This window comes from Myxine glutinosa, chromosome 1 (genome assembly GCF_964187855.1).
Source record: "Myxine glutinosa chromosome 1, kmMyxGlut1.1, whole genome shotgun sequence".
Taxonomy (NCBI): Eukaryota; Metazoa; Chordata; class Myxini; order Myxiniformes; family Myxinidae; genus Myxine; species Myxine glutinosa.
Genome location: NC_136261.1, coordinates 209,089,798 through 209,101,534, shown reverse-complemented (window position 1 = coordinate 209,101,534; position 11,737 = coordinate 209,089,798).

Genomic DNA, 11,737 nt, shown 5'->3' with positions numbered 1-11,737 from the left:
TGTCCATCAGCATCCATGGCACTTAGGAAAAAAAAAACCGTGGCATCAGCCAGCCGCAGCCAACTATCACGTACCGTCTCGAAGTCAATGCCATCCTTTTATCTCTTCGTATACACCTCACTGATTTCTACCTTATCGTGAACAGGGTAAAGCCTACTTTGATAATCATGAACGGTGGCAGATGCAGGAGCGAAACGTAAGCGTAGGCCTCGGCCCTACCTATCCAGTTGTTGTTTCCGTTGTGTAAGGGGGGAAAAAAACAAACATTTTGGTCTCAGACCTTTGAGAGTACGTCGTTCCGTGAACTTTTTGAACGGGCCTCGTATGCCATGCTTCGTCAACGTTGGGTTGTTTTAAAATGATTTGAAGGATTAACTTAAGCACCGTGAATAGAGCAGCTACTGATGGGCTGCTGATCGGTTTCACTTCGTTGTTATATATGGAAGAAATTATGGTAAACCCACCTGATGAGGTTAGCGTGCACCGCCATCGATAACACCGGCACAAATGGCGGAACAGATGGATTCTTCTTCATCGCATTGCATCGCATTCTCTTCCTGTGAAACTGTTTCATAGAACTGTGTCGTTTATGTACATTTTTATTTTATTACATTCACGTCGTTTCACATTCTCGACTTCGTGGAGCTTCAATGTGGTTCAAAAAAATAAAATAAAGATGGATTCTTCTTCATCGCATCGCATTCTCTTCCTGTGAAACTGTTTCATAGAACTGTGTCGTTTATGTACATTTTTATTTTATTACATTCACGTAGTTTCACCTTCTTGACTTCGTGGAGCTTCAATCTTTTGTGGTTCAAAAAAATAAAATAAATATGGATTCTTCTTCATCGCATCGCATTCTCTTCCTGTGAAACTGTTTCTCCATTTAACGTTTCCAAAATCAAAACTTCAAAAACTTCTTCACTTCGATTCGAAAAAACTTCAAACTTCAAAAAACGTTCCCAAAACGTCACTCCATTTAACTTTATTAAAATGACGATAAAGACCATTTGACCATCGCCTTCGCCCAGCAGACGCCAATACGATGGTGTCGTAAGATGGCGTCGTATCGGCCGATAATCGGATGCTTTTGGGTCCCAAAGTCGGCGAATTCAGATTTTTCGAGTATGGCTGTACGTGATAAACAAAGAGCGCGGTTCGTAGATGGAAAATGCATTAGTGCCGTGGGCATGGGGTCACTGGGTGCGGCGTAAAAGGGATAACAAAGTCGAGTCCTTACGGTATTATTATATAGATTACGCACGTTAAAATCACCTTATTTAAATTTCACGATGTGCAAGATAAACATTTCACAATTTACCTGGTAATTCTGATCACCCTGGGTCCTGGGACCAGTTTGTGCCCCAAGTCTTTCACGAACTAGGTGGTCATGACTGATGTTCGACTGAAGCTGGTAGAAACTTGGAAATTGATCTGGATCTCAGGGATAGGTCTCCTCACCTTCACAATGGACTCTTTAACATCCACCAACGAGGACGAGCAAACGGGATACCTAAGGGACGGCGGAACATTGGTGCAGGCCCTCCCCATTTATTTATGTTTTCGTGGAGCCCGCCATGTTATTTAAGCGGTGCCGAGCACTCCGTTCCGTTGCATGGGCGGTTTTAAATTTCAAATAAATGTTGTTTGAGCGTTAGTTGCCGCTTGGTAACTGAACACACCTGCTCAGGTGTGCATGCTGTGGTGTTCTTGTGTGGCTATTTCCGAATTCCGACAACGTTCTTCAGGAAACATCATCTCAAGGAATGTCGAGTGAAGGAAATGAAACTGAAGATAATCTCCAGAGGTGAGCGCCTTGTATAAGTCCCGACTTCCCCGTTAAGTTTGACGTAAACGGCAAGAGTGACGTCATGCATTGCATTGGCAACAGGGTCGCAACAAAACTGTTACAGTTATCTGTTATTGTGACGTCACGTCGCTTAGGCAATCTGAGCAAACGGTGAGAAGACGTTTGATTTCGAGGAGAGTTAAGAAACATTCTTAATAGATCGAAATGTTTTTGACGGAGATCCTGAAAAGGCTCGAACGGGAGAGGATGGTGAGTTCCACATCGACATCAAATACTGTGCAGACCAAAGAGCTGCTGAATGTTCCATGTGCGGTTGTTTCTTCATTTAGTATGAATGGTCGATCACAGTATGTCAGCATCACGTGCCGTTATCCCGGTCAGAATCCGACACTTTTGTTGTGGGGACGTGTGACGCATTCGCAGCCCTGTGTGCGCGCCTTGCGCATGCGTGTCCGGGTCTCTTCACACAGAACACGTTCGGCATCTATCTATAATTCCAGTAATCTCTGTTTGTACGTTTGTACGTTTGTACGTTTGTACGTTTGTACGTTTGTACGTCTGTTTGTCTGTGACCGCTGTTTCTCGACAACCACGGGTCCGATATACTTTTAACTTGCCAGGTATATTGCTGGGGACCCGAGGATGTGCCTTTTCAAGGTTTGAAATTAATCGGACAAGTACTTACCGAGCTATGGCGATTTAGCCGTTCGCCGTTCGCTTTGGCGTTGCGAATGGACCAAACCATTGCATGTAAATAGAGGGGGGGGGTTCTGTGGTCGTTGCGAATGGACCAAACCATTCATGTAAATAGAGGGGGGGGGGGTTCTGTGGTCGTTGCGAATGGACCAAACCATTTGATGTAAATAGAGGGGGGGGGGTTGTCACCGTACTCGCAAGCCGTTCGCTCTGCCTTTGGCTTTGCGAATGGACCAAACCATTCCATGTAAATAGAGGGGGGGGATATAATTTTAGATATATAAATAGTACGGGCATGCCCTAGTCTATCTATAATGCCAGTAATCTCTGTGTGTGTGTTTGTACGTTTGTCTGTGACCGCTGTTTCTCGACAACTACCGGTCCGATATACTTGAAACTTGCCAGGTATATTGCTAGGGACCCGAGGATGTGCCTTTTCAAGGTTTTAAATTAATCGGAGAAGTACTTACCGAGCTATGTCCAAAAAACGCTTCAACCAATCAGAGAGCAGCGAGCTATCGCGTGTGCCGAACGTGGCGAACACACTCTGCCTCGGACGGCACATTTGACAGCGTATTCATTTATTTCACGTTGGAAAACTATGTTGCCGCTATGTTGGCGTTAAACTATGTTTTAAAACTAATGAAAACCATTTGGGATTTGGGGTGGATTGTCACTGTACTCGCAAGCCGTTCGCCGTTCGCTTTGGCGTTGCGAATGAACCAAAACATTTCATGGACCAAACCATTTCATGTAAAGCGTTCGCCGTTCGCTTTGGCGTTGCGAATGGACCAAAACATTTCATGAACCAAACCATTTCATGTAAATAGAGGGGGGGGGGGGATATAATTTTAGATATATATATAGTACGGGCATTGGCAAGGAACGGGCACCCACGTACGGGCAATGCCCTAGTTGATTGCAAAGCACTCAGTGCATCTCTTCCGAAGTATGTTCCACAAGAACACCCTCAGCTTTATTTATTCGACCGAGCGAGGCTGTTTATTCCAGCTCCGTGAAACACCTGCGACCCATGCCAACAGAAAACAGACTTTGTGGAACACCGGTCGCATTTTACATCCAATCATGTAACTTCCTTCTTTTTTCTTTTCTTTTTTTTGCATACAAGATCGAGGCTCGTGTAAGAGCTAACATCAATCACAAAAAAAAACGGACACACAAAACAAAAAGGGAGCGGGAGACAAGATGGGTAGAGAGAGGGAAGCACACAAGTACAACAGCGGAGAGCAGGGACATTGGGAGATCTGTGGGAGGGAGAGTGCTTGCTCCCTGAAGCCTTCAATAATTCAAAAGAACCATGGGAACGTTCAATAATTCTCCCTGAGTAGGCGCTCCTACGTTGAAGCTTTCGTGTCGATTGCTCAAGCGGTTACGGAGACAACGAACGTACAAGACAAGAACCAGAAAATCATTTCGTCCTTGTCGCACAGCAAACCTCTCCGACAAATTTCGTTTGATTCTGTCCATAACTTTTTGAAATAACGTGATATATATCATTTTTGGCCCGATCTCTCAATGGTGAAGAATCGCTTAAAAATCTTGTCGGATCCGAATCCGGATTCAAATCTTCACCAAAATCTAATAATTTCGTACTTGTCACACACACAACCTGTCCAACAAATTTCATGTGAATCAGTCCATAACTTTTTGAGGTACACTATTCACAGACAGACATGGATGAAAACATAATCTCCCTCCCATAACATCCAGAGGAAAAAAGGTCAAAAAGTGAGGGCCAAAGCCGGCAATCCACAACATAGTCAAGGATGGTCGTGGACGCCTAATACTGGTTTATTACACTGCAATTGCTGCCACTATGGAGTGCTCTGTCGGAATCGGAATGAATCTTGAGCCTTTAACCTTGAATTATCCTGATTCCAGCCCTCAACGTTCTTGTTTCAGGGAACCCTGAGTCATCCATCCCTCCTGGGCAAGAAACCTGCAAATAACGGTAAATGTGCTCCTGCTCTGAATACAATTTTCTTTTTCACCTTGAGTCATGTCAAAGGCAAAGGTCATTCCTCTCTGGGGTACATCGATTACAGTAGATCAATGGTCAGGCCTCAAGAACATTGGGTGTGTGTTCATTTACCAAGTTTATTGTGGAGAGATCGCGAAGAGGTTTAAGCATTTGAGCATGCACTCCATTCAAAACCGTTAAGGAACGGCTGGCTAGGCAAGCGCTAGCGAGCTGCTTGGTAAAGGAGCACACCTCCAACTCTTGTGGGGTCTATAGATTACAGTAGATCTTCGCTCAGTTCTGGAAGTAAAACTTTACTTATGGATGTCTGGATTCCTCCAAATTTCTTTGTTTAATGTTGTAAACAGCATAAGCGACTGTTTAGAAAGCTAATCATGTGTGTTTGTGGTTTGTAATATTTTACAAGCCCGGCTTCGCCGCTGTTCGACTTGCAGACTGCGATGCAATTACAATCGTTGATGTTTAAAGTTTCTGTCACATCTGAGTTTAAAGACTGTTGGTTTTCATTGTTTTACCCTCTCCGATAATACGTGCAGATCCTGTTTATAGCTTCAGTCAGCTAAGACCATGCAGTTTTGGTATACCGTCCACCAATCCATGAACGAGCAATTTTTGCAGAGCAACTGAGGCCATCTATTTTCCACATCCGTGTGGAGTGGGGCGAGAATTATAACGTTACAATAAATAGGAGATGTACTGTTCATAAGGGAACATAAGGTAGGGGAGAGTGTGGAGGAGAAGGGTATCTTCTCTGATATGCAGCACGTTGCTGCGGGTTACATCATTCCTGTAGGTTGGGACAGGCATTTGTAATTTGTTCAGGGTGCCGATGATAACGCAAACCTACTCTTCATTGTAGGACACCGTGGGATATTTGCTCAGCATGGCTTTTATATTTACAGCGTGGCTCTTAGATGTTCTGATGTACATCAAAGATATTGCAAACAATGGGGTTCAAAAGTTAACTTCCTGATCTTTTCCTCCAACCTATCCCAAAGCGATGAAATGGTACCAGTGGCGGCGTCAGGAAAACGAGGTGAGATGTCCATCCGAACGACTCTGCCATAATTATCCCGTCCTCCAGGTAGCGGGAGATGGGTTTTGCGTGTGTGTGCAGGTTTGCTTGTGCCTCCTGGTTATGACTTTTTTGAAACCATAAGTTGAGCTTTTGTCATCAAATTTTCATAAAGCCTTTATTGTGAGATTATGGACAACACTCATTAAAAATAGGACCACGGGTCCTGAAACTCACATACATCAGCAGCAACTGTCAATGACGTCAAGTTTTGCTGCGGCTGCAATGCCCTCTGCAGGTAAGGGCAGGTATTCTTTGCGTTTTAGGCCTGATTTCAACCAGTTAATGAGCGCAGAAGTTGATGCCGTCAATGCACCTTCGTTAAGCATCAGATATGAAGCATGTTGGCATGTATCTTCAAAATCATATGTTTGGTTCAACCGAAAATGACTGAAGTGTTTACAGACTCGCTGACTTTGGCTTTTGACTTTGGCTTTCACTCACTCTCTGGCTGACTGACTTACCAATGGACACTGGTCAATCACATAAGCTCACCGGACTGAAGTCCAGGTGAGCTAATTTTGTTGCAGTTTTATTCCGTGGCATGAAGTGAAAGGTGGGGTTAAGCAATTTGGTCAGTTTGTCTGTCTGTCCACAACGTCAGTTTATGATCGAGGAACAAGTTAATCCCAATCGAACGTTATGTTTTGAACACGAGTTGCAACATGAATCAGAGACTGAACATGTAATTTAACAGTACTTTGGCCCCGAATTTGTCTTGATCGCTCATGTGCCTAGTGGAGTGAGATCATATTGTCACTCTGCCTGTCTGGCAGTCAAATAAAATTGAAAACAATTTAATCATCAAACTTACTGTTTTTGAGGATGTCAGAAAGGACACAAACAAGCACAAATAACTAATTAACGAAGAACATAACTAATATAATATAATAACTAATATATAATATAATAACTAATGATCATAATATTACTAATAATAACATATAATATAATAACTAATATAACTAATAACTAATAACAAATAACTAACGTGTGAACTAAGGTAGTGTGAAAGATGCTGCATCAACGGTGGTAAACTTTCAAAAAAATTCTACAACTTTTAAAATCGTTTTTATCTTTTTAAAAACTTTTACTTTGTTTCAATTAAAAATATATACTTGAACACTGGAGAACACAAATCGCCCTTTTGGCCACTTTCAAAAACCTTTCCTTTAGCATGAATTGGACAAAATATTACAGCATTTTACATCATCTTCACCAATCCAATTTACCGTTTGCAGCCCATGTCCATGTCCATTTTTCTCAAGAAAGCATGGCGAAAGTATTGTTGCGGTTTTGAGTTTTGGTAACAGTCAGTATAATAAAGGTTAAATTTCCCTCTCATAATTAGTCACACAAACAACATGTAGCCTCGCGATAGTATAGTGATCTCTTAGTATTTGTGAGCTTAGTCCTTTTCCTATGTTAGTTCTGCGTTGAGTAGAGTAAGGAGAATAGGTCCTACTCCTACTTCCATTGCCTGATCCCGCCTCCCTGGCCTCACGCCTCTTTGTGCGGCCTTCGATTCTTTTGGCGCGAATTAACATGAGGCAGGCCTAGGGGGGTCGGGGCGGGACCGAATGAGGGCGGCAGAAGAGCTGACGGTAAGCGCGAGCCGCCAATCAGGGCTCAGAGGGTGTGGCGGCAGCACTGCGTCACAGGGCGTGGTTGGAAGGTTCGAGAAGGTTCGGGAAGGTTCGGGACGTGTCAATATAAGCGGTTGCGCAAAGCTCCCAAGAGGACTGATGAGGAGGACTCGCGAGCACCTGCATTGAAGAGAGCAGTAAGAGGACTGGGTTGGCATTGAGTGGAGAAAGACGCACATGAACCAGGATACACGCTCACATGAAAGCAACGCTCTGTTGAGCTTGAAGCTGAGCCACGTACAGTGCATTGAGTTACGCGAGTGATAATGTGCTGTGTAACCGCCAGCCGCGCTGAGAGACGCGTATTTTCCTTCCTACCTCATCGGCTGCCTTTTGTTCGGGAGACGCTCTACGAGGATCCTTCCATCGCCTGCGTGCCTTCTTCGCGGGACGTGCTGGGACCGTGGAGAGCCGGACATGGCTGTTCCTGGACGACTAAGTCGGCGTGTTTGGCTGGAACATCAAACTGCCTGCAATTCCCTGTGTGGGTGTGATGGGCCCGAGTCTGGGGGTTCAGGATAAGACTGATTAAGTGCTTCTCTGTGTCTCTGCATACCGATCATTGTACATACGTGTGGGAATAATAATTAAACCTGTGTTCTTCCTTCCATTCGATCGTTCTTGTGATTTCCTCATTGGCTAAGCGTGGTACGAGTAGAACCGCTTTAATCGGGGTCCAAAATGTAACGGTAAATGCACGGACCACGTGGTACTCAATCCGCTCATTGTACCAAAATCACACGTGGCACGTGCGAGGCTTGCTTCCCCGCTTCCGTGGCAGTGCAGGGATTTAGGTACGAGCGAGACTTGGTCCCAAAACCCTACCTTGCGTTCGCCCGGAAGAGGCATTTCAAGTCTCTCGGTTCCGCCAAGCCCAGAAAGAACAAGGGGCTTAATCCCCCCTCAGTAAGGGTAAGAAGGGCGGCGGAGAACCGTAACAGTATTCTATGAACTCTCCAGTTGTTTTTTAAGCTGTTGCCAAGAAGGGTGTGCAATGTCGTAATTTGTGTGCGTGTCTCTGCAGTTGGTGCACAGCCCACCACCATTGGAAACAAATGCATCCTGTCTGCTGAGTACCCCAGCTCAACCAGGTATCGTATCGGGTTATTTGCATTCAGAAAAAAGGAAAAAAACAGCCATCAGGTTGTACTTTGAGTCATTTATTCCTTTAAAATAATCTCAAACACTTTTGAAGTTTTCTTTTGCAGGCCTAAAATTCTCTTTGTTTTCTCATTTCAACGCTTTCTCAAGATCGTATTGAAAATATGTTGATGAGGAAACATTGGCTCCAAAGACGAATACATTTTTTAAGAGAACGTGTCTCTGGTCACTGTGCAATTTCCCGTCGATGAGATAGTTTTCTCCATTTTTGTTCAACCCCGTCCCAAAGACTGCAGCATCAGTGATAAGAACCACTCCACTCTGGCAAAACCCAACTTTGAACTTAAACCGGCAGCCCTGATTCACGACTGTTCATTTGAAGGTACCGTTCATTTCTTGCACCCACTCATACACTCTCTATTGGTTTTTATTCTTTGTTACGGGAATAACTTCTTCTTTTTTTTTTTTTGTATACAAGATCGAGGCTTGGGTAAGAAACCAACAAAAATCACAAAAAAAACTGATACCGGTGTGTACCCTGGATAAGAATAGGTACACCGTATCCCTGCGTGTCGTAAGAGACGAATAAGAGGGTTGGCGTCAGGAAGGGCATCCGGCCATAAAAACATTGCCTCAAAAAGGGAACCATGACAATTACAACTACATATGGGCAGGGTACAGCCCGAAGTGGAGATCGGTTTCTGAGGTTTGGGACATGGAATGTAGGGACAATGACAGGGAGATCAGGAGAAGTGGTGGAAGTATTGGTCAGAAGAAGAGTGGACATATGTTGTGTGCAAGAGACGAGATGGAAGGGAAGTGGTGTGAGAATGGTGAAGGGTAGGCAGGGACAGAAATACAAGTTTGTGTGGCAAGGCTGCCCAGAGGGCGTGAATGGTGTTGGTGTCCTGTTTTCTGAGGAGTTTGTAGACAGTGTGGTGAGTGTGACTAGAGTGACGTCATCTCGGGATATGCTCCGCAGGTTGGTCGAAGCGATGAAGAAAAGGACAAGTTCTGGTGTGCGATAGAGAAGCTGATGGAAAACGTGAAAGATGAGGAAGTTGTTGTGGTAGGAGGAGACCTAAATGGACATGTGGGAAGGAGTATGGATGGTTTTGACGGAGTTCATGGGGGTTACGGATATGGTGTGAGAAATGGAGAAGGTGAAAGGATTTTGGAGTTTGCTGATGGAGCTGAATTGTTGATTTGTAATACTCAGTTCCAGAAAGAGGATAATAAGCTTCTTACATACACGTCAGGTGGGTCGACGACAACCGTTGACTACCTGATGGTGCGTAGGCGAGATAGGGGGCACCTCCGGGACACAAAGGTGATCCCGGGGGAGGAGGCTGTTTCACAGCACCACTTGGTTGTCTGCGACGTAAGGGTGAAAGGTGCGAGGAGAGCTCGGCGGGTGAAGTACCAACCGAGAATGAAGGTGTGGAGATTGAAAGAGGTGACAGTAAGGGAGGCATTAAAAGAGAGGCTGAGTAGGGTCGAGGATGATGTGGTTGAGCTTGAAAGTGGTTGGATGTCAATGAAAGCTTGTCTGTTGGGAGCCGTTGGTGAGGTATGTGGATGGACAAAAGGACCACCGAGGCACTCGGAAACATGGTGGTGGGATGATGAAGTTGGAAAGAGGATTGACGAGAAGAGGAAGAAGTTCAAGGAGTGGCAGAAGGCGAAGGGTACGGGAGCAGAAACAGCAGAGCATGAAAGTTATAAGGCAGCCAGGAAGGCTGCAAAGAAAGAGGTAGCAAAGGCGCAGGAGGCATGTAGGAAAATGTTCGGAGAACGCTTGGATTCGGAAGAGGGTCAGAAAGCAGTATTCAGGATTGCAAAGCAGATAGCGAAAGAGAGGTGTGATGTGATGGGGGTGAGTTGCTTGAAGGATGAAGTGGGACAAATCGTTGTCGACCCAGATGTAATTAAAGGAAGATGGAAAAGATATATGGAAATGCTGTTGAATACAGAGAATGAATGGGATGGCAACATAGAGAGTAACCCTGTTTTAGGACCGGCAGAGAAGATAACTGAGAAGGAAGTTGAGGAAGCGATAAAAGCAATGAAGGGTAGAAAAGCGGGAGGGCCGACGGGAGTTGTGGGAGATATGTTGAAGGCAGCAGGAAGTTGGGGTGTGAAGAGAATGACAGAGATCTGTAATCTGGTGGTGAAAGAAGGCCGCATTCCAGTGGATTGGGAACTGAGTACCCTCATTCCTCTATACAAGGGGAAAGGTGACCCTCTGGAGTGTGGCTTGTACCGAGCGATAAAGTTATTGGAGCATGGAATGAAGGTATTGGAAAGGGTGTTGGAGAGGAGGATAAGGAAGAAAGTGAAGATCGACGAAATGCAGTTTGGATTCATGCCAGGAAGAGGAACGACAGACGCGCTTTTCATTGTGAGGCAGTTGCAGGAGAAGTACATGGAGAAGAGGAAGAAGTTGTTTCTTGGGTTTGTTGATCTGGAGAAAGCATTCGATAGGGTACCACGCAAAGTATTGACATGGGCATTGAGGAAGTTAGGAGTGGAGGAATGGTTGATCAGAGTAGTGATGGCAATGTACAAAAGAGCGCGCACAGCTGTAAGGACGAAGGACGGGAACAGTGGTGAGTTTGAGGTGAAGGTGGGAGTGCATCAGGGGTCGGTACTAAGTCCACTACTATTTGTAGCTGTGATGGAGGTGCTGGCTCAGAACGTAAAGGAAGGTTTACCTTGGGAGTTGTTGTATGCAGATGATCTGGTGTTGATTGCGGAAAGTATGGATGGACTGAAGGAAAAGATGAACACGTGTAAGGAATGTATGGAGACAAAAGGTCTGAAGGTGAATATCGGAAAGACGAAGGTGATGGCAAGTGGTAAAGCATGTGGTGAGGTGGAAAGAACTGGGAAGTGGCCCTGTGCTGTGTGTAGGAAGGGTGTCGGATTGAACTCCATTCAATGTACAATGTGCGCTGAGTTGGTTCATCAAAAATGTAGTGGTCTGAGAGGGTCATTAACCAGTGTGGCAGCTACATTCAAATGTAAGGTGTGCACAGCGGGAGCTGCAGATGGCGGAAATGTTGAGTTGGATCTTGGAGACGGCGTGAAGCTGGAAGGTGTGAAAACATTTTGCTACCTCGGAGACATGCTGAATGGAGAAGGTGGATCAGACTCGGCAACGGTTGCTCGAGTGAGATGTGCATGGAAGAAGTTTCGGGAACTGGGTGGCGTGCTGATGATGAGGGGAGTGTCGTTGAAGCTGAAGGGAAAGGTGTATGCTGCATGTGTGAGAAGTGTTATGATTTATGGGAGCGAGACATGGGTAATGAACGTAGAGCAGCAACGAAGGTTGGAAAGGGTGGAAATGCGAATGGTTCGGTGGATGTGTGGAGTATCGTTGAGAGAGAGGAAGACAAATGATGAAT